A 10,167-nucleotide genomic window follows, 5' to 3' on the forward strand; every position below is an offset into this window, starting at 1 on the left:
TACCAATAGGAACTGCATGCAAAATTACCCATAAAATAAAGGCTACAAATTCAATAAAAAGTTTTGGATTTGTTTGTGGAACCAAAAAGTTAGGGAAAAAAAGCATGAGATTTGAGATTTTTAGTTTGAAAATAGTAGTAAAAATTTAAATATATTTTTTTCTCTCAAAATTAATCATATGAGTAGAGTCGGTATACGGTAATTAGGGTACATTTTCAATGGAAGGTTTTAAAGTGGTTTATAAAATAAAAAAATGAAAGAAAAAAATTCTAACTATTAGATGTGAGATTTGAGTGTGTAGTTTAACAACGGTAGTGAAATTTAAAATCTGTCCTTTTATCTTAAAATTAATAATATGATGAAATTAATAATTAATTATGTATAAAACAATTGATAATGTAGGTCAAAAAAAAAAAAAGTTAGAGACATTTTTTTTTAATCCGGAGAGAATTTTGAATTTTATGTTTTTATATGACATTGAGGTGGTATATTATTGGGGGCTAAAAAAAATTCATATATATAAATTTAGTTAGTTTCATTGATTATCTCTAGAATAATTGATTCGGCCTCATAAAATTTTTTTAATTAACTGTCAAAATAAATCGGGAAGCATGTGAAACGGGCACCCTAAGAGTCCAATATTCTTTAGTTGTACACCCCATTTAGAAGAAAAATTCTTACAATACGTAATAGCTGGGATTAAATCATGGGTATCTAGATGACAATCTGAATATCCTACCGTGATACTATAACCTGGGAAAAAAAAACTTAATTCATTTATTTTTCTAAACTTGTTTGCATTTATTTATTAAAAATCTTGTTTAACTCAAATTTTCAACTAAGTTGTTCATATTACCAATCATTTTATATCTAAAGAAGAAAAACTCTTAATTAAGATCAATACATCCACATCAAATGGTATGTGACATGACGTATAATGGAGGCCTAGTAATATAGGGTGGTTAATAGTCAAGGTGGTATGGTGGTCAAAAGTTAAGGAGAGGTGACAGTCAAGGTTGGAAAATTTCTTTGGGACTTAGCTCTCCCACCTCATAAGCACGACTTTTGATATACTCCCAGTCAACTGCTTGGTGTTAGTGAAATTTTCCCAGGTCAATATTGACTAGGTTGACTAAGCTTGACTTGGCTCAAGCTTGAGTCATAATGTGCGAGTTTCGATGTTTGATAATATATGAAAATTGTTTTGACAATGTATAGAGATTGCAGGAGCAACCATCCGTTTGGGAAGATTGGTCAAGCTTGACCAGTTTAATGTAAAGAAGAGTCAGGTAGGTCAAGGTTGACCGGGTACCTGACTAGGAAATCCTAATTGGAGGTTAGGGAAGGGAAGTCCAACGAGAAGGTTAGCAGAAGATGAAAATCTAAGTGGGTCAGTATTGGATCGAAAATTTGGTGGGAAAGTCCTGGTAAGTGAAGCTAGGCAGAAGGAAAGTCCTAGTGAGTGAAGCTAGGTAGAAGAAAAATCCTGATGAGTGAAACCAGCTGAAAGACCTAATAAGTGAAGCTAGGCAGATGAAAAATCCCGATGAGTGAAGCCAGGTGAAATATCCAGTGAGCGAAGCTAGGCAGATGGAAAAGCTAGGTGAAAGATCTAGTGAGTGAAGGTAGGCAAATGGAAAATCCTGGTGAGTGAAGTCAGGTGAAAGGTCTAGTGAGTAAAGCTAGGCAAATGGAAAATCCTAGTGAGTGAAGCCAGGTGAAAGACCTAGTGAGTGAAGCTTGGCAGATGGGAAATCCTGGTGAGTGAAGCTAGGTGAAAGGTCTAGTGAGTGAAGCTAGGCAGATAAAAAAGTCTGGTGAGTGAAGCCAGGTGAAAGCCCTAGTGAGTAAAGCTAGGCAGATAGAAATCCTGGTGAGTGAAGCCAGGTGAAAGCCCTAGTGAGTGAAGCTAGGCAGTAAGGAAGTCCTGGTGAGTGAAGCCAGGCACGTGGAAATCCAAGTGGGTCCAAGAGGACCGGACACTTGGCACGAAGAGAAAAATTCAAGTGGATCAAAGGATTGACCGGACACTTTGTGACGAAATTCCAACGGGTCAAAGTTGACTGGATGTTGGATTTGAGAACCCTAGACTTAAGTTAGATAAGTTAGGGATGGTCAAGTTGATCAAGAGATCAATTGAACCAGAGCCCAATCGACCAGCCGATCAATTGGGAGAGTGTTGCGATAAAAAGGGGCTCAATCAACTGGTTGATCGATTGGGAGTCATTCTCGCAAGCACAAAGAGGTTCCCAATCGATCAGCCGATCGATTGGGCACCGTCAATTTATCAGTCGATCGATTGGGGTTGGATTTCTCTCAAGGTTGCGAGGAAGCCTGAATCGATCGGTCAATCGATTCCAGGTATTTCCAGCGAAGAGCACAGAGGCGCTCTGAATTGATCCGTCGATCGATTCAAGACTCCCTAATCGATCAGTCGATCAATTGGGATATGACTATTACGCAGGTAGCGAGTTTTGAATGGTTGGGATTGCGCTGATCTGACATGGCAATCGATTGGGAGCCCTAAGAGTGCAGAGGATAAAGCCGTTGGCGAGCTTTCTTCTCCATAGACTTCTCCCGATATTCTCCACCGAGCTCACGATTCTTTCGCCAGTTCTTGAAGCATCTTGGGAACAAGTGATGCTGCATTTCCAAGAGTCAAGAGGCTAAATTTCCATAAGTGTTTGCCCATCATATACCATGATATCATATTTTATATCCACATTTATTATGAAAAATAACAAAAAACCATGACATGTCATACATACATCATGTAGCTAAAAGAGTTTTTCTTTTGAAAAATATTCATTTTGATGTATACCATAAATTTTCATACATTATTCTAAATTTTTTGTAATTAAGGATAATGACATTTACCAACAAGTGTGGTAAGGGAACTTATCAACAAGTGATATCCTAGGTGAATGATCATAATCTTTAAAATGCCTAGATAGATATGCATAATCCCTTAGTTTAGGGCAAAACCAAAGTTTACATCTCACAAAGACTATAAGATGACTTATATGTGTTTTAGTGCACATTAGATACAAGTGAGATGTTAGGATAATGAACTAGACTCAAGATGTTGATTTCGTGCATCCATTTGAGTTTTAGATTCATCAAAACACATAGTTAGGGGTGTAAATGAACCAAGCCGCTCGTGAGTCATTCGAAGCTCGATTTGATAAAAGCTCGTTTGAGCTCTTTTAATGAGGCTCGTTAAGATAAACAAACTAAGTTCAAGCTTCACAATACTTGGCTCGTTAGCTCGTGAACATGTTTATTAAGCTCATGAATCAACTTTTAAATAAAAAATAATAGTTTTGATATTGAATTTATAGATTTTACACTCTACTTATAAAAAAAATAGACAAATATGTTAAATTTATTTATTATAATAAAATTATAAATTTTAATAAGAATATTATAATTTTTTTCTAAATATATAATTTAGTTTTTAATGAATATTTAAATTTATAATTTATATTTATTAAGCTCGTTTAGGCTCGATAAAAGCTTAAACAAGCTCGTGAGTCATGAATATATTCGTTAAATAAAGCTCGAGCTCAGCTCGATTATAAATGAGTCAAGTTTAAACATTCAAAAGTTCGGCTCGACTCGACTCGACTCGACTCGATTATACCCCTACACATAGTTATGTGTTATCCAATCATTGGGAAAGCTAATGTATAAGTCATGTGCATTTAGCACAAAGAATATGGTTGGAAATTAGTTTTGAAAATCATTTCAAAATATTTTTGGAAAACCTTGGTGTAGACTATCTTTTAATAATAATCATCATTGAAAAGTTTGACACAAACTAGAGAAAATCATTGAAGTTTTTAAGAGTTTTCAATTTTGTGTCAATCTTTGAAAATAAAATTATTTTCTTAGAAAACTATTTTTTCTTGATAGTATATATCTTAAATAATGTCTACAAGAATTTTCATAATTTTTATAATTTTGTAGAATTATTGGGGTATTTCTGAATTTTGGCTAAAATTTGATTTCAGGAAATTAGAAATCCAATCGATTAGGCGATCGATTGGGAGAGTTCAATCGATCAGCCGATCGATTAAACTGGGTTTTCTCATGAGCAGAAGCTCACAGAATATCGATCAGTCAATCGATTCACCTTGCCTGGATCGATTAGGTGATCGATTCAAGGGCATTTCTCATGAATAGAAACTTGCGGAATCGATCAGTGGATCGATAGACTGACTTCAATCTATTAAGTCCCAACTTCAATCAACTGGAAAGGCTGATTTTGACTGTAAATGTCTGATTTCAGTCCATTAAGCCATTTTTAGTCACATTAACCATTTCTAACCCTATAAATTCATTTTTGAATAATTCAGGGTAGTTTTCTTGATGAAAACAAGAGTGGATTGGTTAAGGAAGATTATGTTGAAGTTTAGGATAAGGTTTAGTTTCATTATTGGATTTTCGACCTTAAAACTTTAAATTTTGGGTTTTCTAAAGTTTTAGGAACCCCAAATTATTGTTGGTGTAATGACAGAAGTTTGGAGCATGTTTTGAAGGGGAGTTACTCTTTAAAGACATGAAAATAATTTTTGAAGCCATGGAAGGTTGTAAAATCTTTGTTATAGTAAATGTTCAAGGTTGAGCATTGAAAAAAAATGGAAGAGTGGATTTCTTCGTTGTTTGAGTGTTAATGTTCAAGGATGAGCATTGGAGGCAATGAACTGTATATGACCTTCATTGTGGTGTTGTGAGCAACGAATGAGGTTGTGCACAATGTGGAGATAACTTTTCAAGGGGAGAGTTTTTGATGTGTGTCAAATGAGGAGAATGTAAGATTTAAGTTAGACCTTTATTACCCAAAGGAGGGGTTTGACCTCTAGGAAAGGGAGAGAATGAAGGAAGACCCTCATTCATGCTTTGACATGAAGAAGAAGTTGAGGTTATGGATTAGCCTAACTTAAATGTATTATCAAACATCAAAAAGAGAGAGATTATTGGTACAATTTTCCTAGGTCAAGGTTGACCGGGTTGACTAAGCTTGAATTAGCTAAAGATTAAGACATAATGTGCAATTTTTTATGTTTGACAATATATGAAGATTGTTTTAACAATGTATGGAGATTGCAGGAGCAATTGTCCATTTGGGGAGATTGGTCAAAGTTGACTAGCTTAATGTGAAGAATGGTCAAGTAGGTCAAAGTTGATTGGATACTTGATTAGGAAGTCTTAATTGAATGTTAGGCAAGGGAATTCTAACGAGAAGGTTGGCAGAAGATGAAAATCTAAGTGGATCAGTATTTGACCGAAAACTTGGTGGGAAAGCCTTGGTGAGTGAAGCCAAGCAAAAGGAAAGTCCTAGTGAGTGAAGCTAGGCAGAAGGAAAATCTTGGTGAGTGAAGCCAGATGAAAAACCTAGTGACTGAACCTAGGCAGATATAAAACCTTGGTGAATGAAGCCAGGTGAAAGGCCAAATGAGTGAAGCTAGGCAGATGAAAAATCTTGGTGAGTGATAACCATGATTTGGCTACGTTATTTTGAATCATAATGCATATTTTTATTGGTCTTTTCATAGTCTTATCTCACATTTTACATTGTATTTCATGATTGCATTTGATTTTGGACTTAATTGTAAATTAGCTTATTATCATGGTATTTGGTGCTAAAATTTAATTCTTATTTTATAGGCATCAAAAGGGTCATGGACCCGATCAAATCAGACCACATTTGGGCTTAAATCAAGGGCTTAATGAGGCGATTACACCTTGGAGCTATTTGGACCGTTCATCTACAATCAAGCAGATCTGAGCCATCTGTCAAGCATCTGGTCTATCCGACCTAATGAGGAGCAGATCCAGTCCATTGATGAAGATCCGGAAGTTTTGATTCAGATCTGAGATGATCCAACCGTTGATCGAGCCCAAATCAATCTCAACCGTCCGATCAGATGAGGAGAGGTTTAAAAAGTTTGAGAAGCTACAGTGCTTCCCTGGGCTCGGCTTTGCAATTTCCACTACAGTGTCTTCGTCTTCTTCACAGCGTCGGCCGAGTTCCCATTCCATTCTCCAGATCTGAGGGTAAAAATTCTTCATCAGCGGCGATACTAAACGACCAGCGTTCATCTTCCGAGGGCAGAGAGTGATCGAGGGAGGTTTCTCGATTGCGCCTTGACTTTGTTCCACCGCCGCGATCCTGTGCAAGGGAGATTTCTTGTTTAGCGATTTTCACAGTCAACAGAGCTTGAGGGGAGGTTTTCGATAGCTACTGATCCTTTTCCGACTTCCATTCCACAGCAACACTGAGTCGATTTGGCCATTTGATCCAGGTTGTGATTTCACAGAGTCAAACTCTATTTTCTTCGGTTGGTGTGATTATCAGGTACATGTGAGCTTAAGGGGAGGTTTTCAAGAGCCGTGAGCACCTTCTGATGATAGTTGTAAGCTTGGAGATCGTTGTTGGATGCTTGAGGGGAGGTTTCCGATGGCATCACTGTTCAACAGCAGTTTTGAGGAGTTTTGAGCTTGGATCTGAATTGTGGAATGCTAGGTTGTAAGCTTGGAGATTGTTGTTGGATGCTTGAGGGGAGGTTTCCGATGGCATCACTGTTCAACAGCAGTTTTGAGGAGTTTTGAGCTTGGATCTGAATTGTGGAATGCTAGGGTTTGGTTTTCTTTATTTCTTTCTTTGTTTTGTCTCTGAAACTAGCTCAGATCATCAGATCTGATTCATTTCCCTTATCATTGCTTCTTGTTTCAGTTTATTGCAGTCCTTATTTCTGATTTACTGCTTTGCAAACCCCATTTCTGATTTCTAATTGTAATTCTGCTTACCTTTGTACTTTTGCAATTCTAACCAGAATTTAACTGATAACTTAGTTTAAAACCTAATTCTAGTTTTAATTCAATGTTTCAGTTCACAAGTTAGAGATAATTTCAATTCAAAAATTTAGAGAACATTTGTTCAATGCTTGGAATTGTTGAGAATGTGAATTGAATTTAGATGTCGAATGTATCACATGATGTTTTTCATTGTTTATCTATGTATCACTTTGTTGAGTGAGAGTGAGAGCTGAAGATTTGTTTGAGTTTGATTGGTGAGGTTGATTGTTATTGAGAATAGGATGCTAGTTCGGTTTCTAGAAGTGAAATGAGCTTTTGAGTTTCAAAATTACTGTGATTGTGAATTTAAGAGATAATAATGGATCTATTTGATTTAATGATGCTTTGGGAGCTAAACTTAATGGATGCTAATCTGATGAAATGGAAAAGAATCAAGTTAGATGAGAACAACATTTTTTTGATGCTATTCTTGACTTAGTTGAAGTTAGATTTTGATTGGAACCAATTCTAGAATTCACACATTTTGCTAGTAACCCTTGGAAAAAAATACGACTTGGGACTCGTTGCTACAACGCTTGTATTAATTTTAATGAGTTTCAATTTTAATTAATTTGATGTGCCACGTGACATGAAAATGGCTAACACCAAATTTTAGCGCCGTTGCCGGGGACCTAACTAGCAATGTGTGTTTATTTTAGATTGATCATTGAGTGACTCTATTTGTTTGCATCTTGATTGATTTGATTGCTTATTTCTTTTTGTATTTTCATGTTGGTTTATTCTTGAATTTTTAAGTGCTTTTACTGTTCATACTTTCATGTGTTTGAAACTTTATGCTTTAGAGTCTTCTAATCTTGATTTTTAGTGTTGTAGTGAAGAACAGGAGTTTTTTTTAGCATGTATCCATATTTTCAGAATTTTGGAGGTGGAATGGAGAGTTATCATTTTCAACTTGAGTATCAATATTACCCATACATGGATCAACAAAATAGGTATGAATCATTTCAAAATGATTTTAATGCTAATTGGGTGGATAATTCATGTTTCAGGTATGAAAGTACACAAGGACCATTTATTGAGTCATATCCAACCTATTAGAGTTCATATGGGTTCCAAGAAATTTCAACAAATTTTATGCAACAACTTTTTCAACAAAATGACCCTTAGATGAATGAGTCAACATTGAAACTCAAGGAGATTATGCAACAAATGAGTGAGCATCAAGAGCAACAATTTTCAAGGATTCAGAACATACAGAGTCAGATAGATCAAATTGCATCAACCATCAATCAGCTGCAAGCACAAAACTCCAGTGGAGAGATAGGAAGTAGTGATTCTGTTAGGCCTGACCCTACTCCCATTACTTCATATGATTTTTCTAATATTTTTTGTGATGATTATGTGATTATGCAAATTTCAGATCCTGCTGATATTGTTGTTGAAGATGTTCTTAGTGATTCAGGTTCTGAACATATTTTTGAAGATGATTTAAGTGTAGGGGAATGTTCATTGGAAGCATTACCTCAAGAATCACAAAGTATTGAAGATGTAAGTGTAGGGACTTGTGCAATGAAGCCAAGCACCCAAGAATCACTACATGAGGATGAATATTCACCAGAACAAGAACTTGAGCATTCATTTGATGAAAAGGAGGTAACAATCACCATTCCAAGTATTTTTTAACAAGACAAGGTGAGTAATTTTTGTGATTTATCAGAAAATTCAATAGAGGTACCAATTGTTGACTTTATTAGATGTGATTCATTTCTTGATACATATTTTACCCACACTAATATTCTCCTATATTCTTTTTACCCCACATGTGTGTGGGAGACGTTTTCTTTAATTGATGTTGTAGGAGAACATAAGCTTCCGGAGTGGATGCTTAAACTGAACCGCCTTCGACCTCCAGAAAGAATGGTGAAAGGAAAAAGGATGAATAAAAAGAATTTGAGTGGAACCATGATTACTCCACTTCCGGGGTAGCTACTACTTCTAAACCTTCTTCAACCACCGGGATTTAAAGGGGAGTTAGTTCCAATTTTGCTTACTCTTGCATTTAAATTCATGCTTTGTGTTTAGTTTTTCTTTAATAAATTCTTTATGCATTTCTTTAGTTTTATACTTTGCATTTTATTTCCATACATTGCATTTTGGTTTAGTATACATAGCATTTCATTTGAATAAAAGTCACCATGGGAATTTTCTAAGTAATATTTGTAAGATGGTAAAAGTTTCTTAAATTTGATCATTAAATTTAGGTCATTTAACATGATTGGATGTCTTTCTTACATGATATTGGTTAAAATGTTAGGGAATTCCAATTTGATTGATTGAGCTTGTTTGCATGAATATTACCTAGTGAGGTCCACTTTAAGCCTATACCTCATTATTTTCTTTGTGAGACATGCACTCATAGCTATTGAGACTCTAGAATTTGCTTAGTTTCTTTTCAAAGCCATAATAGCATATGTATGCATGGATATAAAGGATATTTGTCATTCTTGTTCTCTCACAATTTCAAATTCCTTTCTCCACAATTTTCTTAAAATATTCTTGTCTAGCATTCAATCCCTTGATTATTCTTGCTTGTCATTATTTCATTGAGGGTTTTGGTTGATTATCTTGATGAGTTAGATTGTTTATGATGGACAAAGTTTTAAGTGTGGGGGAGAGATGATAAATATTTTGGCAAAATTACTTGATGATGGAGTTGCTCAGTGCAATTGTGGAGCTGAAATTTTTATGCAATTAAATTATCCTTGTTCTTGTTGAAGTAAAGAAATGATTAGAAATGCTTTTTGATTAATGGACAGCAGTTGAGCATGCCATTTTGAGAATTGTTTGTGCCAAATCTTTATAGTAACGAAGCAATTGAAGAAAAGTATAAATTACTCTGAAAAGTTGAGGGAGAGGGCAACATTTGGAACTTAAAACAGTGAGGTGAAAGGGGAGGTATTGTGCTTCCATTTTCTATTATTTGTTGCATCTATGGAGTGGGATGAGAGTGCTGCAACACTGAACCAGTTGTGATTCAGATCAAGTTAAGGAGGTTTTGGAAAAGCAAGTGTCATGATTCAATCTAAACAATGATAATGCAAGCTTCAAAAATCAGATTCAGCATTCCAACTCAAAAGAAGTATAGTGCTCAAGAGACTTTCAGCTTAATTTATCAAGAATTCAACATCCTTTGAGTTAGATTTTTTTTTCAAGATGATAAAGGCTAAGTGTGGGGAAGGGCTGAAAAGTTTGTATCAGTTTTGTATCAAAAAGTATAATGCAATTTCCAAATGAGTGGAAGCTTAGTTGGAATTAGGGAAGATGCTGAAATAAATGGTATGCTAT

This window comes from Zingiber officinale, chromosome 9A, assembly GCF_018446385.1.
Source record: "Zingiber officinale cultivar Zhangliang chromosome 9A, Zo_v1.1, whole genome shotgun sequence".
Lineage (NCBI taxonomy): Eukaryota > Viridiplantae > Streptophyta > Magnoliopsida > Zingiberales > Zingiberaceae > Zingiber > Zingiber officinale.